The sequence below is a fragment of the Phragmites australis genome, chromosome 23, assembly GCF_958298935.1.
Source record: "Phragmites australis chromosome 23, lpPhrAust1.1, whole genome shotgun sequence".
Taxonomy (NCBI): Eukaryota; Viridiplantae; Streptophyta; class Magnoliopsida; order Poales; family Poaceae; genus Phragmites; species Phragmites australis.
The window spans coordinates 7,464,217-7,490,604 of record NC_084943.1 but is presented as its reverse complement, the minus strand read 5'-3'; the positions used below and the strand labels follow the sequence as shown (position 1 = coordinate 7,490,604).

General features: G+C 42.1%; 1 pseudogene; it reads left to right on the top strand.

Annotated features, from left to right (window-relative positions):
* The first annotated feature begins 278 nt into the window (after nucleotides 1-278).
* On the top strand, nucleotides 279-4,676 carry LOC133906413 (disease resistance protein RGA5-like; annotated as a pseudogene).
* Nucleotides 4,677-26,388: the final 21,712 nt, after the last annotated feature.

Here is a 26,388-nt window from a genome sequence, read left to right as displayed (position 1 = left end):
TGAACTGAATCTCGAGTTCATCTTTGTCTACATATGTTTCTACTCTAATACTAGGGACCGCGGTCAAGACGGAGTTATCAACTGAGTCCAGCAAGGCAGCAACCCTGAGGTGTCCTTTTTTTATTTTGAAAGCGAGAGGAGTCGTCTTTCTCGGGGTGCGTTTCCATGAAATTCTCTGGTTGTAAAATGGTCCTCCGCACGTGAATTTGTTTCACACAGAAATTTCAACGAAATATCCTATTAGTGTCCATCAGGTCTGCCACTAGATCATGTCCACAGAACCAGAAAGCATCAACCATGTTCTCCCCTTCACCAAATTACTTTCGGGACTCCATTATTGCAGCAGCCAAGAATACTGTCGCGGCACAAAATTCACGACCACAAACAATTCCCGTCAACCCTCCCCTTCTCTGCTCCGCATTTGGGGACATCACAACTCCAGCAGCCAAGAACACAGCAAGCAGGTCTTTTGCATGGAGCCTTAAGAAGTCCGCTCGTAGTCTTCTCCAACTCCGGCGGCCATAACGAGGGCACCTGCACGAAGGTCCGGCAGCCAGGGGAGCTCCATCCCTGGCGGTCTCACGGTGAATCTGTCCGAGTTAGTGAAGTATTGTTTGCGCCTCCACACATATCTGGTAGGTGAGAAGATGGCTAAGCCACTAGTGAGTGCTTCCACAGGGGTGATGAACTTCCTACTCACCAAGCTCTCTGAGTTGATTGAAGGGGAGTACGTGCTCCTCGAAGGTATGAAAAGTGATATCACTTTTCTGAGGTCTGAGCTTAGAAGCATGAATGCCCTGCTTGAGAAACTGGCATCGTTGGAGAAGCTTGACGCGCAGGTCAAGGTTTGGAGGGACAATATACGCGAGCTAAGCTATGATATTGAAGACTGCATTGACATCTTCATGCACAAGCTGAATCGTGGTGACGCTAAGGCCGGTTTCGTTAAGAAGATAGCTGATAAGATTAAAAAGCTTTGGTCATGCTACCAGACTGCCAACCAGATTCAAGAACTCAAGGCTCGTGTGGTTGAGGAGAGTGAGCGTCACTTGAGGTACAAGTATGATAAATCTGTTGCCAATGGGAACAAGGTCGAAATTGATCCGCGATTGCCAGCGCTCTATGTGGAAGCAGAGAAACTTGTTGGTATCGACGCTCCGATAAAGAAGGTCATGGAGTGGTTGATGAAAGATGACTCAACACAACAACTTAAAGTGGTGTCTATTGTCGGTTTTGGTGGCCTCGGAAAAACAACTCTTGCAAACCAAGTGTATGACAGAATCAAAGGCCAGTTCGATTGCGCTGCTTTTGTTCCGGTTTCACGGAATCCTATCTTACAGAAGATATTGCGTGATCTGCTTAAAGAATTAGGAAGTAATATTGATGCATCAGGTGATGAGCGGCAACTTATAAATGAGCTCAGAGCATACCTACAGGATAAAAGGTACGCATAAGAAAAACTAGTATCTTTTGCGCGTATATACTCCTGTCTAGTTGGTCTTTCTAGATAAATCCATTGTTTTTGTAAAAAGTCTCATCTTAGAATCCTTTGTTTAGGTCAAAAAATCCTTTGTTTTTGTTTACACTAAAAATAAATCCATTGTTAATCTACGAGAAATTATATTAGTTATTTGCTACTGCATAATTGGCACGCTATCGCATTCTTCCTCATAATATATGCAAATATGTCAGGAAGGGAAACCTCAGTTAGCGTCGGGGGAGGTGAGATGAGATTTGGGTGAATCAGGTTGAAGGGGTCTTCTAGAATAGTGCAGTGTTTGGTTTTAATAATCCTAAGTTTAGAATAATGTAAGCACATATTATTATAGATAGACAAAATAAATCCACAAAATAAGAGTGTCAGCTCTGTCCACTTGATCATATGCAACATATGAGTTTATCCAATTAGCTTAAGAACAATCAATTTTCACTATAAATTTACCAAAATGTACATAATATTCTCAAAATTATGGTATTGAATTGATGTATGTTAATGTGCGGAGAAAACACGTAGATTATGCAGCTACATAAAGAGACCTCTGTCTACCCTCTTTAGACAACACAAAATTCAGTCAGTGCAAAAGACAATGATACTATTTTGTGCTTGTTTGACGGTACTGTGTAGAAAACATCAGTAATACCAGCATTACAAGTTTTAATAAATTGAAAATTAATGTTCCCGATAAGTTAGGAAGCGGTATACTGGTATTTTCGTATCTCTTAAATTTTTCTGTGGATCTGTACTAACTGAATGTCTATACGATCGTTGTAGCAAAGGAATTTTTTTATTTTAGTTTGACCAAACTAACGCCTCTGATATCCAAATAGGTACTTAATTATTGTTGATGATATTTGGAGCACACTTGCATGGGAATTTGTGAAGTCTGCTTTACCTGAGAATAACTTACACAGCAGAATAATTACTACTACAAGACACTCTGGTGTAGCCAATTCATGCTGCTCTGAAGGATATATTCACAACATTCAACCTCTAAGTGACCAGGACTCCCAAAAGCTGTTTTATAAACGAGTTTTTCAAAGTCAGCATCCCTGCCCTCCTCACCTAGAAGAAGTTTCTCTGGCAATCATACAAAAATGCCAAGGTTTGCCACTAGCTATAAATACAATAGCTAGTTTGCTAGCTAACAAATCCCATGCAAGAGACCAATGGGAGCAAGTAAGAGATTCTATGGCTTCTGGACTTAATTCACAACTAGTTGAAGATATACTGTTGCTTAGCTATTATGATCTTCCGTATCATCTGAAGTCCTGCTTCTTATACCTTAGTATATTTCCAGAGGACTGTAAGATTAGAAGAGAAAAATTGATATGGAGATGGATAGCTGAGGGGTTTATACCAGATGTGATGGGACAAACATTGGATCAAATAGGAGATAACTACTTTAATGACCTTATCAACAGAAGCTTGATACAACCAATTGATGTAATGTTTGATGGCACGGCCAGAGCATGTCGAATCCATGACATGGTGCTTGATCTTATCATATCATTGTCCACAGAGCAGAACTTTGTCACAATAGTGGAGGGGCAAGTGAACAAATGTCCCGCTAACAAGATTCGACGGCTCTCTCTCCTATCCAACTTTATGGGAAATGAACTGCTGCAGGATATTATGAACAAGTGCTCGTAGGTTCGTTCACTTATTAGGTTCCGTGTGGTAGGTAAGGAGGCACTTCATCTGCCAATATTTCGTTCTTTAAGAGTATTGGTTCTACGATGTACATGTGACATTGGTAACCAACATATTAAATATATTGGAAGCTTTTTCCAATTGAAGTATTTGGAAATTGGTTGTCCTAGTATTACTGAGCTTCCGGAGCAAATCGGAGATCTACAGTATTTACAAACACTGGATATACATGGCAGCCAAATTGAAAAATTACCACCAACCATAGGTCGTTTGAAAATTTTGGTGCGTCTACTTGTTGATTTTAATGTAAGATTGCCTGATGAGATTGGGGATCTGCAAGCTTTACGGATGCTGTCACATGCTTACTCCTATAACTCGGTGAAATTTGTGGAGCAGCTTAGATGGTTGACCAATCTAAGGGTCCTTCACATAGGACTACATGACAGCAATGAACTTGATGATCATGGCATGGGCAAGTATCAGGAAGCTTTGGAGTCATCTCTCACTGTGTTGGGTAAACATGGTCTTCAGTCACTCGAGATTGCCTGTAATGATTACTCGACAAATAAACTGATGGATCTATTGTGCCGTGATGCTCCATGTCTCCGAAAGCTTGGCAACCAGGGTTATATTAGTAGGCTTCCGCAGAGGATGCGGTCTCTTGTTAATCTTGCGCACCTTGACATCCGTGTTACCAGTGTTAAACAGGAAGATCTCTGCATCCTTGGGGCCATACCCACGCTGCTCTATGTCATGCTGACTTCGCTGGAAGCACCTGGTGAAAGACTTACCATCGGTCGCCAACAGTTCCATTACCTCAAGGAGTTTATTTTCAGGTCCTACGGGGAAGGTGGGCTAAGGATGCTGACTGAACAAGAAGCTATGCCGAAGCTCAAAAGGTTACATCTTGAATTTAGAGCAAAAGAAACAGTGTCCAAGATGGGATTTGAGTTCAGCTTTGAGAACCTTGCAAGCCTGGAGCACCTTATTGTCGTAATTTATTGTGATGGTGCCACCAGAAGCAGGGTGGAGGCTGTAGAAGCTGCCATCAGGGACACAGCCAGCACCAATCCGGGACGTCCCATGCTAGAAATCAGAAGAGAATGGGAAAGCTACATGGTGGATGATGAGGATGAGAGGTAGATGTTGCTGGAAGACGGTGTAGAGGGCGATGGGAAGGTTCAGCAAGGACATTCGTAACCGTTTCTCCCGTTCGTCATCAGAAGTGCTGCGAGGCACTACCCTACAAATCCTTTGTAAAATAAGGAATGTAGTGTAATGTTTTGTTGTAGTCATGTTTTGTTGTTCCATTCTTCACTATGATTCATCTTTTTACATTTCAAGCTGGATGATCAACGATGCTGTTATGAATCATCCAGGTGCGTTGCCCGTGATTTGAGGGCAAAACGCATATATTTAGCTTCAAGTTCTACATTTGATGATGTATTTCGATGCTAAGACCCAATTAAATCCTCAACCAAAGCCTTGCTTCTTTTGAATTTGGATGACACTACCTCTTCTTATTTATTGGTACTTCATCTTGATCCTCCTTGGATTCTCCTCCAATAGCATTCGCCTTTTTTTTTTTTTTGACAAGCACAACATTAGTACTTTTAAGGATTAGCACTTTGGCAGCTACTGATTAGAAGGTCAGTTTCCTAGCCAATCATTTGGTACTTGTGTTCATGATTGGAAAGTAAAACAATTTATGACACCGGACCTGCGAAGTTGCAATTTCCCTTGATTGTCCTAAACTCTTAAGGTCCCGTTTGGAACATTGGAAAAACTTAGGAATTTCATAGGATTCGAATCCTATAGGAAAATTTTCTATGGAGTCATTTGGAACAAAAGATTGAACCTCTAGAAATCCTATAAAATTCCTATAGAATGGCTTGTTTTATTGGAATTTTGGAAGATTTCTAACATGAGGTCCAACCTCTCAGAAAACTTCCTTCGTGTCCTTCTGATTCCTGTCTCCATCCAAACTATCATTCCTGCAGATTTCCTATGTTTTCCATTCCATAGGATTCGAAATGCTAGACAACTCTAATCCTATATTTTTCCTGTTCCTATGCTTTGATAATCCTGCGCAAAGAGACCCTAAATAATTGTTCAGAATTTTTGATATTGTCATTCTGATGAGGCCTAACTTTCTTCAACTGCAATTCACAAGAAGTCACATTCGACGACGGCGATTACTGCAAGGCAACACAAATCTCCCTCATGTGAAGTGCAGCTGAATTACATTTGACCATACAAGCAGTCGGCCCCAATTGAAAGAATGTTGAAGTAACATGAAGCCTGACGTCGCAAAAAAAAAAAAAAAAAAAAAAAAAAAAAAAAAAAAAACCTTGAAGCATCGACCATGGTGGAGTATCCTGCTCTACCGTCAGAAAACTAGCAGCGTTATCAGTTTGGGTTTTTTCTTCTTTTTTCGTGAGAGAGTTATCACTTGCAACATTGATAATTTTGTAGTATATTTCCTCTTGTTTCGATCCAATGGTCTTCAGCGAAACTCTGGTTCCTTGGACCCTTATCTTTATCTTTACTATCTAAGACCAGTTTGCTTCAGCTGAGGATTCTAAAAAGCAGCTTGTATATTGTGTATCGTAAAAATCTATATTGTTAAAAGTTTTTAGATTGTGAATTTAAAAAAAACTTTGATGGGGAATTCAGTAAAATGGATTCTCATAATCTATGAAAATCAAGGAAAATCACCTTCTTGGATTATCACAATCCAACAAACAGATTGTAAAAAGCTATGGCAAAAAATTATCTGTTTGTTTCAACTTTAGATTGTAAAAGCTGAAATCCACCATCCGAAATCAAAACAAACAGCCTTAAATCCCGTCGGTTTCTTGATCTGTTGTCAAGCCACGTCAGCAATAAAACATAGATTGTTTTATCTCGCCATGAAGTAAAACTGGCAACCAAATCTCTCTACGGGGCATTTGCATCTAGGACCTTCTAGAAACATCGAATCGTGTCCCTACAATCAGATCCTCCCCTAATATATCTCCCTCTCCATTCCCCATCATGCCGCCCCTGTGTGCTCGCCTTCCCGCCACATGCCCGACCTCCCGCCGCTGACCCCTCCCCACATGCAGCCGTCGCTGTCTTCTACGCATCCTCGCAGTGTCGACACCTCGCTGCCACCACTCCACCTCTCAGTAGCCGCTCTGCCTTTACCCACCCTCAAATCCCCTTAGTGCGAGGGAAAAGCGTTGGAAATAGTGGCGACGAGAGGAAGAAGATGTACGGGAAGATGAGGTGATGGAGTGGCGCGAGAGGAGTTGAGTAGGATTGCCCTCACGGCATCAACGTTTCCATCCCTTCCTCCTTATGCGCTTTGCCACCCTCTGCCTATGTCGATGGCGTTGGAGATGTCACCTCCCTGCTTCTCTGACCTCCTCCACTTCCCCCACAGGTGAAGTGCTGCTACAACTACGAGTGGTAGCGAGCGGCTCCCCATACACGCTTGACTACGCCTTCATCTCCAGTCCCCTCCATCCGCGGCCCAATCAAATGCCTCCGAAGCATCCCCGCCAGATGCATGCACGGCACACCATCGCCGCTCTACACTCCTTCCAAAACAACCATACCACTACCTCACAACTCCACAAGAAGCAAAGCATCCATTGAGACCATGGCTCAAGAGGCGGCACCCACCTCCTTGGCTTTGGCCCTGTCAGCGCAATTTGATTCTCTTCCCCCATGTGTCATCATGCTCCACAATGGCCACCTCGACTCTAGGCACCAACTAAACCATCTAGGCCCCTAATTCATGTTTTGATAATTAATGACAATATGTATTTTATAGACTAACATGTTTGAATGAGTTATGAAAAGGTTGGTCACAAATATGTTGTGGAGCTAGAAGATGCATGAGTGGAAAATATGAAAATGGCTAGCTCAAGGCAAATGTATAATTGTAGGGCATTTTATTTTGTCGATCAAAGGAGATTAGAGAAGAGAAATTGACTGGATTGATAGGATAAACGTTGTACTATTAAGAGGGGTTGATGTTTGTTTACTTGAGATATCTATAGTGTCACAATTTCTCAAACTTGTATTTCATAGAGTGGGAAATTTAGTGTGAGAGAAAACAAGGAAAGGTAGTACTGTTCGAGTTTCATGTGTGGCGGTCAGATCGCCTGGCATGAATAGTTTGACCACTGTATAAACTTGGTCTATGCTTAGTAGAACTCAGTCCCGGTCTGGCCGAGGAGTGTACCGGTCTGACCGCCAAACGAATAGAGGGGTTTGGATCCTCTGTTCTAGCTGGTGGTCTAACCACCCTGGGAACAGAGAGTTTTTGGCACTCTGTTCCCTACACGCGGTCTGACTGACTAACGTGTACCAGTGTCATCATCGTGCCTTTTGTAGCCGTTGTAATTGCAGTGGTCTGACCGCCGATTGAGCTACAGTTTGACCGCACAGTATGCAGAGGTGTCAAATCAACAGCAACAGCTACATTCTTGAGTGTGAGCTATAAATATGAGCTTGGCTGGTTCAAGGAACCTCTCTAGCATTTTATTACAACCCTTTTAAGCTATTGCCTTCCTCCTCTCCCTCTCTTGGCTTAGTGATTGTGTTTTTTAGAGTGTGAGAGCATCTAGTGCATAACTCTGAAGAGTTTGAGCATTGAGGCACTAGTGATCCTTCAAGAAAGCATCATCGACTTGTAACTCTTGGAGGTTGCCACCTCCTAGATGGCTTGGAGGTTGTTGCACTGTTGAGCCCTTCAAAGAAGATTGTTAAGGAGCTACGGCGGTGATTGTCAGAGGCTTTGAGCACGCCTTGCTGGAGAGGCAAAGTGCTACTCTAGTGGAATCAAAGTATTGAGTAGTTTTTGTTCTATTTCGTCTTAAGATCAAGTTGCTTGCTATGAGCCCATTCTCTTGTGAGAATTGGACACTTGATAGAGAAGCGGTTAGAAGTTTAAACTCACCTCAACATGGATTAGAGGTGATTGGTAAATCATCGATACCACGGGAAAATTTCTTGTGTCATCCTTGAGTAATTTACTTTGAGCAAATTTACTTTATACAATTTATCTTTCTAGAATATAAATTGTTACATATCACAATAAGATTGCAAACCTTGACATAGCTTTTAGTTGTTTCCATATTACTCTAGTGATCTTTAGTTTGTTTTTGAAGTTTTCTTGATCGCTTAGCAATTAGTTTTAAAACCACCTATTCACCCCCCTCTAGTCGGTATCATAGATCCTACAAGTGGTATCAAAGCTTAGGACTCCTTTTTATCGTGGATTTAACCATCTCGAAGTAGAATTATGGCTAGTGACACTCATGTCAATGTGGGGAAGCCTCCGTTCTTTGGGGGGTCAAACTACGCCTATTGGAAGGCTAGAATGACTGTTTATCTTAATATTATGGGCGATAAGTTATGGCATATAGTGGATAAGGATTATGCAATTATTGATCCCACTAGTCTTACAGATGTAGATATAGAGAATACTCTTGCAAATGCTCAAGCTATGAATGTTCTTTATGGTGTTTTAGATCTTAATGAGTTTAATTGCATTTGCAAACTTGAGACTACTCATGAAATTTGGGAAAGGCTCAAAGAGATTCATGAGGGTACAACCATGGTCAAGAATGCAAAACTTTTTGTTTATAAGGGGCAACTTGAGAAATTTACTATGTTGCAAAATGAAAGCATTAAAGAAATGTTCAATCGTTTAAACAACATAATAAATGAGCTCAAGGGGCTTGACATGGATGTTTTTTATGATGATTTTTCTAATAAATTTCTTAGAGCTTTGCCTAACAAATATGACACAATTGTTGACTTTACTTGTGAGGTCAAATTTGAAGGATACAACTTCAATGCAAATCTTGAGTGAAATCCTCACTCATGACATTTTCAAGAAGTCACAAGAAGATCTTCATGATGATCGTATCGATGCTAAGAAAAAGACTGTTGCATTGAAGGCTCGATCATAAAGAGACAAAGATGATCATGAAGAGAGTGATGATGAAGATGTGGAAATGGATCTCTTTGTGAGATGATTCAAGAAATTCATGTAGAAGAAGAGATATCAAGGTGGATATAACAAGAGGGGACAATCTTACAAAGAGAATCCCTTCGAAGAAAGAAGATGCTTTGAATGTGGTGAAAAGGGACACATTGCCCCAAATTGCAAGAATAAAGAAGAAAAATATTCCAAGAAGAAGAAGGAGAGTGATGGGAAGAAGGTATTCAAGAAATACTATAAGAAGAAGAAAGATGGTCGAGCATGTTATGTTGAGTGGGATTCGGATGCAAGCTCTAGTTCCAACTTCGATAATGAGAAGCCATCTCAAAAGGGTCTTGCAGGCGTAGCCATCAAGGAAGCACCTTCACTCTTCTCCACACCTCATTGTCCTATGGAAAAAGGTGACTCTAAGGTATTAAATGATGACGATGAATATTCATATAATGATCTAGTTGAGCTAATAAATGATTTTGATGACTTCATGAGCAAAGAAAGAGCAAAGTTTAAGGAATTAATAAAAAACACAATTGTCTTCAAGATTTCTATGAGGATCTAAAGACGTCTCACGAGGGTCTAAAAGAAACTCATGAGATACTTAAGGAAGCTCATGACTCTCTTATTGCTCATGAAACCAACAAAACAAAAGTAGATATGAGGATATCTTGCAATATTCTTGATGATGCATCTACTATACCTCATATGAGTTTATCTACCTAGTGTGATGATTTACTTACTTTACCTAAACTTATATCTTGCAATGATGTCTTGATTATTGATGAAAATATCATATTAAAAGAAAAGGTTGAAAAACTAACCAATGATCTTGCAAGATGTTATCTTGGAGAATCCAAAATTAGACAAGTTTTAGATAGTCAAAGGTTCTCCATCAAGAAGGAATGCCTTGGGTATATTCCCAAAAAGGGTAAGAAACCATTCATTCATCATAAAACTATTTTTGTGAAAGGTAGTGGTTATTGCATGAAGTGCAAGAAAACCAGACATGTTGAGAAGGATTACAAAAATGTCAAAGATAAATCATATGCATCTTTTGATTCATGCTATGTTCTTAAGAGATGCTCTAATGGTAATGTTAAAGCTAGATTTGTTGGCACTCCTATAATCGGTGCTAAAAGAAATGCTATTTGGGTGCCTAAAATCCTGGTGACTAACATCCAAGGATCCAAACAAGTTTCGGTACCTAAAAGAGTTTAACTTTATTTTGTAGGAAAACTACAAGTCTGGTGGGAGACATTGGGTGCTAGATAGTGGATGCACTCAACACATGATAGGAAATCAAAGGATGTTCACTTCTATGAGCAATGATGGATCGGAGTATGACAAAATCACATTTGGAGATAATAGCAAAGAAAAGGTAAAGGGATTAGGTAAAATTGCTATCTCAAATGGTATGTCTATCTCCAATGTTTTACTAGTTGAATTTCTAAATTTTAATTTGTTATCTATTGCTCAATTATGTGATCTTGATCTTTCATGCATTTTTTCTCCAAATGATATGATAATATCGAGCATGAAGGATAATAGTGTAATTTTCAAGGGCGTTAGACATGGTAATGTTTATCTAGTCGATTTCTCTTCTAATGATGCGAACCTAAGCACATTCTTATTTACAAGTCATCAAAAGGTTGGATTTGGCATAAAAGGCTTAGTCATGTTGGTATGAATCAACTAAATCGTTTGTTAAAGCATGATCTAGTTATATGGTTGAAGGATGTAAAATTTGAGAACAAGTTATGTAGTGCTTGTCAAGTTGGAAAGCAAGTGGGAAATTCACATCCATACAAAAGCTCCATGTCAACTTCAAGACGTTTGGAATTATTACACATGGATTATTTGGTCCTACTAAATATGTATGTATTGGAGGTAATAGCTATTATCTTGTCATTGTTGATGATTTTTCTAGATTTACTTGGGTATTCTTTTTACATGATAAGACTATTGTATTTAACACCTTCAGAAGCTTTGCAAAAAAGGCCGAAAATGAATTTGAGTTCAAGGTCAAGAAAGTGAGAAGTGATAATAGCTCCTTAGAGGCTTGACTACTCTTGTGTCCAACAATAGGGCTACCACCCACTGATGCACTAGGAATTACGACTCCCTGTGCTGCAAACCTTTGCATGATGTCTTGATAAACAATCTCCCTGATTGATTGGGTAAATGCTTCCACATCTATTGGGACTGACCTCTTCATCTTCTTATACTTCCGACATATTTGGGGAAACCTAACTTCCAGCCTTGGGAACTGGACACGCCTCGAACGCGACCTGGGTGCTCAGGGTTTTCTAGCGCAGTGCAGAGCATGTCATGTCCCCTAACCTTAGTGAATGAACCTTCAGAGGAGTAGGTTGCTATTTCTTTCACCTTTTGAGCGATTGTCTCGGTTTTGCTATATTTGAAGGTGATTTCTCCACTATCTAACAGCGTACCCACGCACGTAATACGATTACGATCGTCCTCGAAATTACAACCAAGGATTCTTGTGGCCTTCATTAGCTAACTTTGCATCCTCACTCTGCCATTTATCTCTCTTTCCCCCACGTACTCGCATGTGCTCAGGTTGTAATTCTGCTTGTTCTTTGTGTGAAGCTGCTTTCTTTGTTGAACTCTCTGTTTGGAACATCTCAGAGCTCTTCAACACCACAAAAGTTTTCCAATCCTCTCTTTTAATATATGGGTGCTTGCTGAAGGGCTCCAACTCTTTTGCCATATACTCGTTCACAAGCTTGCTCTTGTGTCTTCTCCAAAGTTTGACAACCATTTTCATAGCAGCCCTGTAAGACTTCTCCTTCATGTTCTCCAGGAACTCCAGAAACGTATTGACACCATCATTGAACAAGGTGTTCTTTGATCCACAGTGAGGTCATTGAACTTCCGAAGGGTCAAAGGCACCCTCTCCTGAGCATTAAGGCATGCGAGCTTTCGCAACATCTGTAGGGCCTTCTTCTCCGTAGGCACGTCATCATCATCGATTTCCATGACGGTAATCTTTTTAGTCAGTCACTTTGCTTGTGCCATTGCCTCTTGTACTATTGCTCCACTAGGACCTAGTTGCACAAACGTTTGACTGGGAGCTTGTGCTTCGTCAAAGGATCTCGATGACTCGTTGGCACACTAGTAGATCCGAATATGCAGATACAATTGTATAAGTCTTCGTAACTATATTCACTTTTATATGAATTTATGAAAATATGATGTATTTCTTATCTAAAGTGAAGGATACTACCTAATTTCTAATAGGCAAAGATAGATCCTAATCCCATTCGAGAATATGTGGCCCGAATAGCTTTCCATGCTCTTGTACAGTTCTGGAGAAAATTTTGGCAGCACCTCCCTATTGTTCTCTAAATATACATCTCGACAATGAGCCGTGAGAGTGTGTATCTAGAGAAAAAAGGGAGATACCACCGAAATTCTCTCTAGAACCATACAAGAGCACAAAAACCTACTACTCAGGCCACATATCCTCGAACTGTCCAAAGTATGTGGACAATTCAAGAGTATCTTCTTATAAATATGACGAGTTGCCAAGTCATAGTTATAATCAAACACTCCTGAACGGGAGACGACGTAATAGGTTACGCAACCTAAATTCATTTTTGGGATTTTCTTACAAATTTAATTTTAACCATCATGAACTTGTTGTGCAATATGCATACATTAGTGACAAGAATATACAACAGCAAATAAATAAGAATAAGAATTAGTGTGCGCTATCAGGACTGAACATAAGCAAGAATAAAATTAGGTAAACATGGAAATTGCATATGCCAAGCATATAAACATCAAGAACATGTTTATGTTATCATGTTTTACTCTCAGAAAGCGGGTTACCACTGATGTCATCATCCAAACGCCAAATTGGCTATCTCATATCGGTATGTGTGACAGCGCACCCTTAATTCTCAGATCATTCCCAAGAATAGTATGCACTGTAGCCTCCATATTTATGCGTATTGAAAAGCAAAAATTCAACTTGGTTGTGATAAAATACTAACCATTGATTCACATACCCTCTATCTCCTATATTACTGTAAATACTACATAGAAATCGCAACTCAAAGGTCAACATTAGGAACACATAGAGTTTATGTATTCAATAGTAAGTGTTAAATGGGTAAGATTACAACGCACCTAATTCATATGTGCTAAACTGCTAAGTTCATATTATCGCACCTAAGTAGACTACGCTGTCACACAACCTCACTTACCGCTATCATCATCGAGTAATATAATCCGACATACCATTTGCATTCACCCCCGGTACACAAAGTATGGCAGAATGCACAAAAGTAAATCACAATGGCAGATGAGAATGATGGCGGTAGGCGTCGGCAAGGAGGGGACGACGGTAGGCGTCGGCAAGGAGGGGTCGGTGGGAGGCCTACCTCGACGGATGAGGATGATGGCAGCATAGAGCATGGTGGCATGGGCTCCTCGGCGTCGAGGTGCTCGTCGAGTAGGAGGCAATGGCGGTGTGGTTTCCTCGCCGTCGGGGTAGTCGGGGACGAAGGCGCAGGGGAAGATGGCGTCGCGGAGGGGGATGGGGACGGTAGGGAGACGGTAGTGGCCTCGGGGATGACCGGGAGAAGGAGGCGAGGAGGAATGGGTGGCAGGCACAGTGGGACTTAGGAAAAATCGGAGGCTAGGGTTCTGCGCTCGTTATTTATAAATATATCATTAGTGATGGGTGAATTTACAACTCGTCACTAATGATTGGGTCACAGTGATGGGTGGATTTACCACCCCATCACTGGAACTTGGTAATTAGTGACAGGTGGTAAATTCACCCATCACTAATGAGCTCTTTAGTGACGCATGACGTTATCACACATCACTAATGTGATCATCCCTCTATTTACATGTATACTGGCTACATCCTGAAGCAAAGTCAGGATTTGCCAGCAGGATAATCTGATGATGAGAAAAATATAGGTAAAAAATAAACAGAGGTAAGGTAGGTATCCACTCAATTAGCTGTCTCACTTGCATTCTCAATTTAACACACTTTTCAAATTAACTAACCTTTTCAGTAATTTAGGATAAGTAAGTTCATCACTACAAAAGAAGGTCCGGATTAAAAAAAACCCATCTGAACTACAGAATAAGGGTGCTAAATCTAAATTGCTAAATTCGGATTACCACCATAAACCTAGGTAAGTAATAGAGTATGATTCACCCATCTCCTCATCATCCTCCTCCTCCTCCTTGTCGGTCATGTAGGACTCTACGCCCATCTCCTCCTCCTCCTCCTCGGTGTCAGAGTCACCGCCCATCTCCTCATCCTCCTCCTCCTCCTCCTCCTCCTCCTCCTCCTCCTCGTTGTCATCGGTGTTAGAGTCGCCCCCCATCTCCACCTCCTCCACCAAGAGGTGTGCGATGGCCTTGTCATTGACGATGGTCTCCACCGTTCCCTCAGCTTCGCTGATGAGTTCCACCACATGGGCGGCGCGAGCGATCGCCTCATCATTGGCAATCGCTTTCTTCTTCTTATACTCCTCCTCCGCCTCAACCTTCAAGAGGTCTCAATCGATGTATTCGTCATCGGGGGCTGTCACCAAGGACAGTGATGCTAGGTCCTTGTCGTTGGCAGCCATAGACGATGTTGGATTAGAGGAGTAGGGCAGTGGGTGCGGCGGCAAGGAGGAAGCTTAGGATGTGTAAATCGGAGGCTAGGGTTCCTTGGCCCTTTTATTTATAAAACATATAATTAGTGATTGGTTATAGATATGACTCATCACTAATGACTGGGTCTCTTCATCCTGGGATTCGATCATTAGTGATGGGCCATAAATTAACCAGACACTATCTATATCTTTACTAACGCGTGAAGTTCTCACCCGTTACTAATGTGCTCATCCCTCTAAGGGATTTACCTGTATATTGGCTACATCCTGAAGCAAAGTCAGGATTTGGCAGTCGTCTTCTCAACATATCACAAATTTGAGGTTACATTGAAATTCATACTTAACTGAATATTACATATATTACAAATTTGAGGTTACATTGAAATTCAGACTTAACTAAATATTACAGCTGTTTTCTTACTTTCTTCACATGGATCCCTTCGTTATGGTCGGAACGTAGGTATGGAGTCTACTCGTTTTGTGCAACTTGTGGCGTAATTGCAGTAGCAAAATGGGGGATTTCATCAAATTGATTGTACTCGTCCTCATCAACCTTGTTTTCAACTCCGACGGTCTGTCTTTTCCCGACAAGAACCACATGAAGTTTCTTATCTGCCGTGTCAGTCACATAAAACACCTCGACAACTTGTTTAGAGAGTACGAAAGGTTCGTCCTTATATCCGACAAGTTTGAGATTAACGCTAGTGAATCCGTACTTATCTTTCATAACGCCCTTATTCCCGTGTACCCAACAGCACCGAAGCATGGGTACCTTCAATCCCAAATAATCCAGTTCCCAGATGTCCTCTATTTGACCGTAATATGTGCTCCTGTGCATGTTGTTATCATAAGCATCTATACAGACACCGCTGTTCTGGTATGTGCTTTTCTGATCTTGGGAAATCGTGTAAAATATATAACCGTTTATATCGTACCCTTGATATGTTGTAGTTGTGTATCTAGGGCCTGCTACTAATTTCCTGATCAAATAACTTGTAGGAGTACTAGATTGATTGATTCGATCTCGAAACCAAGTGTTGAACCTTTACATATGTTGCTTCGAAAAAGCTTCGGTCTGCCCTGGATTCTCCTGAAGAAGCAACTGCTTGTGCTCATCGATATATGGGGACACTTCACTCATTTGTTGCAACATGAGGAAATGAGATTGATCGTATGCCTTCGGCTCAGGAGTAATTGCATGTTTCCCTAGAATTCCTTGCCCTGCGAGTCTACCATCGTGGCAAGAATGAGGCACACCAATTGGGTTATTTGGGTCTGTGTAATTAACACACCACTCCACTACCTCTTCTGTAGCGTAACCCTGCGTGATGCACCCCTTAGGAAAAGCTCGATTTCTTACGTACGACTTGAGAATGCCTATGAATAACTCGTATGGATACATCTGATGCAGGAACACAGGGCCAAGAAAATAAATCTCCTTCACAAGGTGAGCTGTGAGATGGACCATGGTATCGAAAAAGAATGGTACGAAATACATCTCGAGAAGACATAGAGTCTCGAAGTGTCTTTTTCTAGCTCGCCCAGCGCTTCCGGATCGAGTACCTTTTGGCCAATTGCATTGCAAGAAAGCACATGCTCATATAGCCTCTCAAACACCAATTGGCAACATGTTTCTAATTCCAACTGCAATCATCTGCATCAACATCACATGGCAATCATGAGTTTTCATGCCGGTAACTATTTTCAGCTCTTTCACCAAAACGAGTCTTCTAATGTTGAACGAGTAACTGGAGGGAACTTTCACACCATGCAAGAACTCACAAAATTCTTTTTTCTCCTTCTTGGATAGGGTGATGCAAGATGGAGATAAGAATTTTCCTTTCTCCGTATCCTTGACATGTAGCTTCGACCTTAAGCCCATTTCTTCAAGGTCATCTCTTGCGTTTTCATGATCTTTTGTTTTCCCCTTCATGTTGAGCATTGTACTGAGGAGACTATCGTAGATATTCTTCTCTACGTGCATGAGGTCAATACAGTATCAGTTGTCTAAGTATTTCAATAATCAAGCTCCCAGAGAATTGATTTCTTGTTCCACATTCCATTTTCATCACTCATGGAGGATTGCTTTCACTTGCCAAGGACAACATCGATATCCTTAATCTGCCAAGGACAATATCGATATCCTTAACCTTATCATTTACATCTTGCCCATTGAAATGCCTTGCAGGTGACGCTTTCTCCCTTGTTCCATCAAACTGAGACTTCATTTTCTAGTACCGGTGGTTCCTTGGAATGAAACGTCGATGCCGCATGTACACTATTTTCTTTGACTCGTTCAACTACATATTCTCAGTGTCATCTAATCATTGGGGGCAAGCTTCACCTTTTCTTTTACTCTGTCCTAACAAGTTATGAAGTGCTGGAAGATCATTGATGGTGATGAACAACATGGCATGTAGGGTGAAGTATTCTCACTTGTACTGATCCCAAACCTCAACGTCTTCAAATCAGAATGCTTTAAGATCATCCACCAATAGCCTGAGGTACACATCGATGTCGTTGGCAGGTTGCCTTGGACCAGGAATTAAGGTCGACAACATAATGTATTTTCATTTTTTACAAAGCCAAGGTGGAATGTTGTAGATAGAGAGGACAATAGGCTAGGTGCTATGTGATGTACTCATGTTACGGAATGGATTCATGCCATCTATGCTCATAACAAACCTAATATTTCTTAATTCTTCAGTGAACCACCCAAATGTAGAATCAATAGTTTGCCATTGAGCTGAATCTGTGCAGTGTCGTATCATTGCGTCGTTCTTATGACCCTCCTTGTGCCACCGCAACAATTGGGACTCATTTTTGTTTTGGAACAAACGCTTCAAATGGAGAATTACAGGGAAATACCACATCACCTTTCTTGGAGGCCCTTTTCTCTTGTTGCCTTCATCCACATCACCACCGTTATTTCTACGCTTGTATCGCTGGGTTTCACAAATAGGACATTGATCTAGGTCTGCATACTCTCCATGAAACAGGACACAATCCTCCTTACATGCATGTATTTTTTCTACCTCCAATACCAAAGGACAAACTATCTTCTTCGCGTCGTAGACGGTCTTGGGCACCTTGTTCCCATCTGGTAGCATGTCCTTTAGCAGATGCAACAATACTTTCAAACTCCTATCAAACCAACGATGGGTTGCCTTCAATTATAGAAGCGTAAGCACCACGAACAACAGCGTGTATTTCTCCTTACAGCCAAGATAAATGGTGTCTTCGAGTCTCGCACCAGTTCCTGGAATTTGGCAAACTCTCCATCACTATACTTGTTGTGCCCCTCAGCATCACGCACCATTTGGTCCACATTCCCCATGAAATCCACGTAGTCATCATTGAATCCTAATATGTCTGCGTCCCTGAGATAATCATCCATATCACGGGCTAGCGGGATTCCTTGATCCATACTGCCGTCCGGGAGGACCTAATCCATTTCCCCTTTGTTAAGGCCTTCCTAACTGTGTTTGTTCCAAACGTGATATCTCTCTTTGAATCCATGCCTTAACAAGTGATCGTACACATTGTTGGCTTTTGGGAACTTCTTCTCGTTCTTACAATCATAGCATGGACACCAAATCATCATTTTACCCCGATCTTCCATATCCACCACCACCACAGTCAAGAAATACTTCACCCCATTTATGTACTCGTTACAAGTACGGAAATCAAGGTACATCCAACTTCGGTCCACCATCTACAAATTCAAAAAATATTAATTCTAAATAGAAGCGACAGAGAAGATAGAATAAGTATAAAAATTCTAACTCAATTTAACTAAATTAAGTGTGTATGTGTGTTCTAGTGATATTCAAGAGAACAATTAACATCTAAATATGATACATGTTATCTATGGCAAATGATCCTAGCTAATTTCTAATATGCAAAGATAGCTTCTAATCTCATTCGAGGATATGTGGCCCGATAGGTTCTAATCCCATTCGAGGATATGTGGCCCGAGTAGGTTTCCATGCTCTTGTACGGTTCTAAAGGAAATTTTGGTAGTACATCCCCGTTGTTCTCCAAATACACGTCTCAGCAACGAGCTGAGAGGGTGTGTATCCAGAGAATAACAGGAGACGCCACCGAAATTCTCTCTAGAACTAGACAAGAGCACAGAAACCTACTACTCGGGTCACATATCCTCGAACTATCCAAAGTACGTGGATAATTTGAGAGTATCTTCTTATAAATATGATGAGCTGCCAAGTTATATTTATAATCAAACACTTCCGACTAGGAGACGTAGGTTACGCATGTACACTAATTAAAGGGGACAATCCACATATATCAAGATCTAGGAGAAAGAGCAGAATTGTTGATTCCAACTCAAACCCTAGAATCCACCATGCATATATGAGCAAGAGGAGGAGGAGAGGGAGGAGGCAAACCTTCAAAGGCCAGGAACAGACACCAACTTCAAATCACCGAGATTTGATTTGGCCTCAACAGAATCACCAAAAAAAATTGCCCATTTGCCATGTAGCCACGATGGACAGACACTATCTGGTCATGCTACTCGGTGAATAAAATAACAGTAAACATTACTCATTAGTGACGGGTTATAAGAACACTCGTCATTAATGAGTGAGCCATTAGTGACTGGTCTCATAACAACCTGTCACTAATGAGTGGCCCAGGCAAGGATTCGCCAAGGCTACATTTAGTGACAGGTTATAAAGACGCCCGTCACTGATGACTTAATATTAGTGACAGGTTATAAGGGCATCTATCACTAAGTATTTAACATTAATGATGGGTGATAAGGATACCCATCACTAATGACGAATGCAAAGATTGACTTCTACAAACAAGAGAAGTACATGCATGCAAACAGAGGGTACTTCAACATCCCATTCAACAGAACTGAACTGAACTTTGATGGACGACATTCTAAAGCAATATCAGGATTTGGCAGCCGTCTTCACAGTTAAGAACACAGATATACATCCAAAAACTTGAATTTAACTCAAGTCAGTCATACAATATAGTTATGCATACTAGTTATGCAAATATCCATACATCATTACACTTGAGCATTTGCAGGAGCATATAACGTCTAATACTTAACATAGTTGAAATCTACAATATTGTATCCTAGTACTTTATCGATATATATTAGCGCATGAATTAGTGCACTCTCTTTCGTTTGGCATGGATGACCTGATGCTTTACCATAGACAATAAACAAGGTCTTATTAGCTGATTCATTTCCACTTAAATGAAATCTTATATCAGCCTAGAAGTTGCCTTCAGCAGTGAAGTCCACTCCAGGGCCATAAAAGCTTAACCCAAATTGCTCCATGGCTTGATCTAAGATAGCATGAAAGATAATTGCCGCAAAGGTGTCACCAAAAATATCCTACAAGTAAAGAAAATAAAATTATGAAAATAATGCACGCTAACAGTCATGTATATCAAAACAACCGAATTATATATTACTATACCATATCATATTCATTGAACTGAGTAAGTCTCTCACTGATCGAAGCCAAATCCTCTTTGCCCTCCTTAAGCGCTTTTATTCGAAAATAGTTGTAGTCAGGCAAAAAGAGCCCATGCTCCTCAAGCACTTTCAGGCACCCTTCAACGGCAGTTTTTTCAGAATGCAACAAAATCGGTGATGCCTTGCCACATGCCCTAATAGTGATATCCTCACTACTTTCTCCCCTTGAACGTATGTCAAAAGAGATAGATAGCTTCACAAAATTCTTTCCATCTAGAGTGGATTGCACCAAAGGTACAGTACCACCTATCGTAGAGATTACCTCTTTAAGCCATATGATTGGTTTCAACACCTACATGATAGGATGATATGAATTGAGCCTAATGTACTATAAACTCAATGAAATTGTTGTGTCCTAATGAGTGTTACTATGAGCCTAACAATGAGGGAGAAAAAGAAAAGAGGTTACTATGATCGGTCTCGATCATGACCAATGGGGAAACGCTGATGGGGGAACGTCTGGAGGGTAGTGTACACCTGGTGCATGAGCCGATGGTCGAGTTGTCGGGATCCAACCAAGTCCACCATGGCTACGGCAACGGCCCCCACCACTACCTTGATCCATCGCCCTAACCATAGCTGGCTGCAGTCGTGCACGCTCTGAAGATCTGGCGTCATTATTTGATAGGGAACTTATGTCGTATCTATACGGATCACAAGAGTTTGAAGTATATTTTCACTCAAGCCGATCTGAACATGAGACAGCAAAGATGGCTCGAGTTGATCAAAGATTATGAGCTAGAGGTTCATTATCATCCAGGCAAAGCGAATGTGGTCGCCGATGCACTAAGACAGAAGGTTCATTGTCATTGCCTTAGAGTCGAGCCCAGGAATGTCACACTTTGTGATGATTTTCACCGACTTGGGCTCAAAATGGTTTTGGATGGCTTCCTTGCCAATTTGGAGATCAAATCCACTCTCCTGGACGATATCAAAGTAGCTCAAAAGGATTAAAAGGGCATGGCCCAAATCCGGGAGAAGTTGAAGATCAGCAAGGCCATATGCTTTTCTGAAGATGCTCAGAGCGTTCTGTGGTTTAGGAACCGACTAATGGTTCCAAGGGTCGAAGCACTAAGGAAGAAGATTCTTGATGAGGCTCATGACTCTTTGTTATCCATTCATCCAGGGAGCACGAAAATGTATCAAGACCTCAAGCCACAGTTTTGGTGGACTCGCATGAAGTGAGACATCGCTCGATATGTAGCTGAGTGTGATGTCTGCCAAAAAGTGAAGGCCGAGCACCTCAAGCCAGCTGGTACACTTCAGCCTTTGCCCATTTCTTCCTGGAAGTGGGAGGAAATTGGAATGGATTTCATTACCGACTTGCCGAAGACCTCGATCGGTATGACTCCATATGGGTCATTGTGGATCGACTCACAAAGTCAGCACATTTTCTTCCCATGAAAACCCAATACAATGCAAAGCAGTATGCGAAGTTGTATCTCACCTGGATTGTGTGCCTACATGGGGTTCCAAAGAAGATCATTTCTGATAGAGGCACACAATTCACTTCTCACTTCTGGAGGGTTTTGTTGGAGCAAGAGTTCATCTTGCCCCAGCAAATACGGCGAGAGTTTCTTCTAAGGAGGAGACTCAAGCTTGGAGACGAAGTTTAAGAGGAAGGAATACCATGAATGTATTGATGGTAGAAAAATGTATCACTCTGGGAGGAGTATCACAGCGTGACTTGGTGTGTTTTCACCTTTGTGTCTTTTTTTGCTGTCTTGCCCATCTTTTCTCCAAAGGACCATAATCTCCTATTTATAGGTTCGTGCGTAGCTTGGCGTACAAGTTATCATAATGTACAAATATCCGAGATCTGATTGAATTACTAGGCCTTATCCCGGATAACTACCTTCTACCCTATCGGGGAGATAAATATCCACCATGGTAATCATCATGGTGCCTGCCCCCTAAAGGGGGCGAGCCGATCACCGATTGCGACCCGGCGCCGCACTGTTAGGGGCGTCAGGATAGCCTCCATCACGCCGGGGTGTCAAAGCGGCATCCATTAGTCTAGGTCTTTAATGTCGGTCACTTCCTTATAGGCAAAGCACGATCGGTGCTCCCCTTCCAGCAGATCTTTTCAAAGGCCTGCTGACTCACCCTGCTACCTTCGGGAAGGCGGCCTGAGTAGCCCGAGGCGGGGGCCTCGGGAGGCATGAAACCGGGAGGTGAAGGCTTTCGGAAGCAGGACCCCGGAGGGCTGGAGCTTCGGGGGGCCGAAGCTTCGAAGGACCGAGGCTTCGGGAGGTCATGTTTTGGGGAGGCTTCAGGAGATCGAGCCGGCGGAGCCAAGGGAAGGATTCGTAGGTACGAAGGGGTATCGTGAGGGGATCTGATGACATCAGAGATCGAGCTTTTAACAGAGGGTCCGGCGATCAAGGCTCCAGAGGGACCTCAATGGTGATCTTCAACCATTATCCTCAGGCTGGTTTATTTTCCCCCCAACAGCTTTCAAGAGGCTATACAAATCGAACTCTTTCATAGCACGGCATACCTTCCTCAGACCAACGGCCAAACCGAGAGGGTAGATCAGATTTTGGAAGACATGCTTCGAGCTTGTGTTCTCACTTATGGGAAGAGGTGGGACATATGCTTGCCCTTCGCGGAGTTCTCATACAACAATAGCTTCCAAGCGAGTATGAAGATGTTGCCGTTTGAAGCTCCATATGATCGAAGGTGCCAAACGACGTTGAATTGGTCCAAATCCAGCGAACGGGCTTTCCTAGGTCCAGATTTGGTCAAGGAGGCAGAAGATCCTGTTCTGAATATCCGCAAGAATCTTCTCACGGCTCAATCCTGGCAAAAGAGCTATGCGGACCGTCGCTGTCAAGACCTCGAGTTCGCAATTGGAGATCATGTGTACCTCAAGGTTTCGCCGCTCAAGGGTGTTCGCCGATTCCAAGTCCGAGGCAAATTAGCACCTTGATACGTGGGACCATTCCAGATTTTTGCTCGACATGGAGAGGTGGCATATCAACTGGACTTGCCTCCGTGTCTCTCCAACATGCATAATGTGTTGCAACTGAAGAAATGCCTCGGAGTTCCAACCAAGGTCATTGATGTTGCACCTCAGGAGTTGCAGCCAGATTTGTCGTATTGCAAGCGGCCGATAAGGATTTTGGGTGAAGCCGAGCACAAAACGCGGTGAAGTTCCATCAAATTCATCAAAGTCCAATGGAGCAACCACTCAGAAGATGAGGCAACTTGGGAGCGTGAGGATAAGATCTACTCTGAATATCCCGAGCTCTTTGCAGGCTTGTAAAAGTCGTTGTAAATTTTGTACAGTTGGAATAGTTCACATGTATGTGTTTATCGCCATGTGGAATAAAAAGGTGTGCATTGGGTTCCATCTCTCACAGCATGATGTCTACTCACAGCGTGCTCATCGTTCTCTTCCCCCTACTCATACCGAATCTCGGGGCGAGATTCCTTTTAAGGGGGAGGTTTGTCACGTCCCAAATCCTTAATCACGCAATTAAGTATAATCATGCTTTTTAAGAATTATGTTTAATTTTGCATAATTGTAATTCGAAATACTAATGCACTTCATTAAAAGTCAATTGGATGAGAGAAAAGAAATTCGGAAGGGAAAAAAATAAAATTCGCAGTCAAAACGGACCTTTTTCTCCAACATGTGGGCCCCACAAGTGGCCCACCATCCCAACCACCAAATGAGGCAGCCCTACCTGCTCTCTCTCTCTCTCTCTCTCTCTCTCACCTCCTCTCACTCCCCATGTCCCCATCCGAGCTGCAGCAGCAGTAGCTCCCCTCTCACTCTCCCACTCAAGCTCACTCTCTCCTTTCTCCCAAAAATCCGAACTCAAGTGGGGGATTCAAGGTATGTATGTTGTACCATTGCATTCTCTATCTCATGAGCTACTTATCTTTCCAATCCATTTTCGTTTTTATAGAAGAATTGAGTAGTTCTTGAAGTTCTTGACGTTCTTAAGCTTTTTGGAGCAAAAATGGAGTTTTGGTCAAAAATGAGCTCTAGAGTCGTGTTGCTAGTTGATGAGTAAGTTCCAGGACCCTTGGACTACCCCTAACATGTTCCCTTTAGGCTTGGAAAAGATCACAATTCGAATCAACCAAAAATCCACTCGAGAACAGCTTTTCTAGGCTAATCCGGTTATTCTGGACTCATCCGAAGACTCCAGGTTCAGCAGAAATGGCCCGTTGAATTATGTTCAAAGTTGGTTAGGGTTTAGGGTACGAGATTGGTCTAGAATCCTTTGGATGGGGCATATGCACATTTGTGTACCACAGATTTGTAAAGTGAGTCGAATCACATGAGGGAAAAGTCATGAAGAACCCAAGTCTGTATCACCCGGATAATCTGGTCAAACCCAGAGACTCCGGGTAGTTGTGTTATCGAGTAACTGAGAGCTTTGTTCGGAGCCTCACTCAGAGTGTCTAGCACATCCCGGATAGTCCGGACCAACCCGGAGGTTCCAGGTTAAGTTAGAGTAGTGGTTAACCGAGAGCCTTCACTGGAGGATGGCTCGGATACTCTGGAACCCTGATATTCCGGATTCACCCGGATACTCCGAGCCAGTCAAATAAAAAGGCAGCAACTGAGCGCCTCTTCCGGAGGTTCACCCAGAAAGTCCAAACCCGGATACTTCGAACCAATCCGGATACTCCAGATGGTTGTTATTTTCCTGTTTTTTGTTTAGATCGTTTAGTATTGCATTGATTCGCATATCTTATACTTCTAGCATATTGTTAAGCATTGTGGCATGCCTTGCTGCATTCATTCATGCTCATCATTGCACGCGTTCTTGTTTAGCTAACAAGGAGCCGGAGCGGGAGGCGATAGTGGTCGAAGCCAACTCCAATCTTTCGAATTTCTGCGAGTGTTGCGTGGGTAACTATAGGCAGTCACCTGAGCAGCAAGGCAAGCATCTATCATATTGCATCTTTGTCGAATTGAATGAAATCTAAATATTGATAAACTATGCTTATGTATAGGTTTGCATGTATGGGGAGTCGATGTCGGGTTTTTATGGGTAGAACCTATGTTGATTGCATAATTCCTACCTTGAATTGTTCATCTATATCCTTGTAGCCTTGGTAATGTGGTAAATATCTAAGAGTCAATCGAAATGCTTAGCAATGCATAGGTCCTTAGTAGAAGACGAGCAATGGTTCGACCTGTGTTCGCGAGCTTAGGACTTACTACTTGTTCACGTATATGGTTATGTGGATGTTGGTTGGATGAGTTGTGAGTATGAGACGAGATGTGGGCAGTGTTAGGGGTGACGTCTGTCTCGAAGGAAAGTCCTGGGGGCAGTTCAAGAGAGGAACATGGGCACCGTAGACCGCTTGCAGTGTTTAAGGCCGATTGTCGGGGTAGTTGGCTTTAGCACTTACCTTACTCACCACATGCCGATCTAATGGTAAGGCGAGCTAAATAACTTCACAACTGTTGCTTTGTGGGCCAGGACACCGATGGTGTGAGCGAGCGGGCTTGTAAGTGGTACTAGTTTGCTCCGGGGGTAGTTCTAGTACCGCCGCACCGAGCGATGCACAATCCACACGATTGGGGCTGGTTGGGAAAGGTTGTCACGAGTACCCCCTTGTGCGTACTTTAGCAGGTGGCACAAGCTGTATGGTCCTCGTGTCATGTGGGTCCAGGAGTATCCTCTGCAGGGTGTATAAACAGTTTGAACTGCCGCGCTCTCGGTCATGAGCATGCTATTGTTTCATTTGCACTCAGTTATATAGTTCTCGTTTGTGGGTGATGGTTCGAATATGTGGTTGATGGTTCAGTTATTATGGTGATGGATGAATTGGTTTAGTTTTCTTATATGTTAAAATACTTATGTTACAGTTTCATTTATGTTCAGTTGGTTATTGCAGGGTAAAATGGTATGTTTGATTAAGTATAGGTTTTCACACATATATGTCTAGGTTGCTTACCGCATATGTTTTACTTAACCTTATGGTCTATCCTTGCTAATAGCTCAATGCATAATCCTTGGAGTCAGAATATTATATATCCATATTATGTAAGTCTTGCTAGTACCTTCGTACTCAGGGTGCTACCCTTAAGTTGATGCAG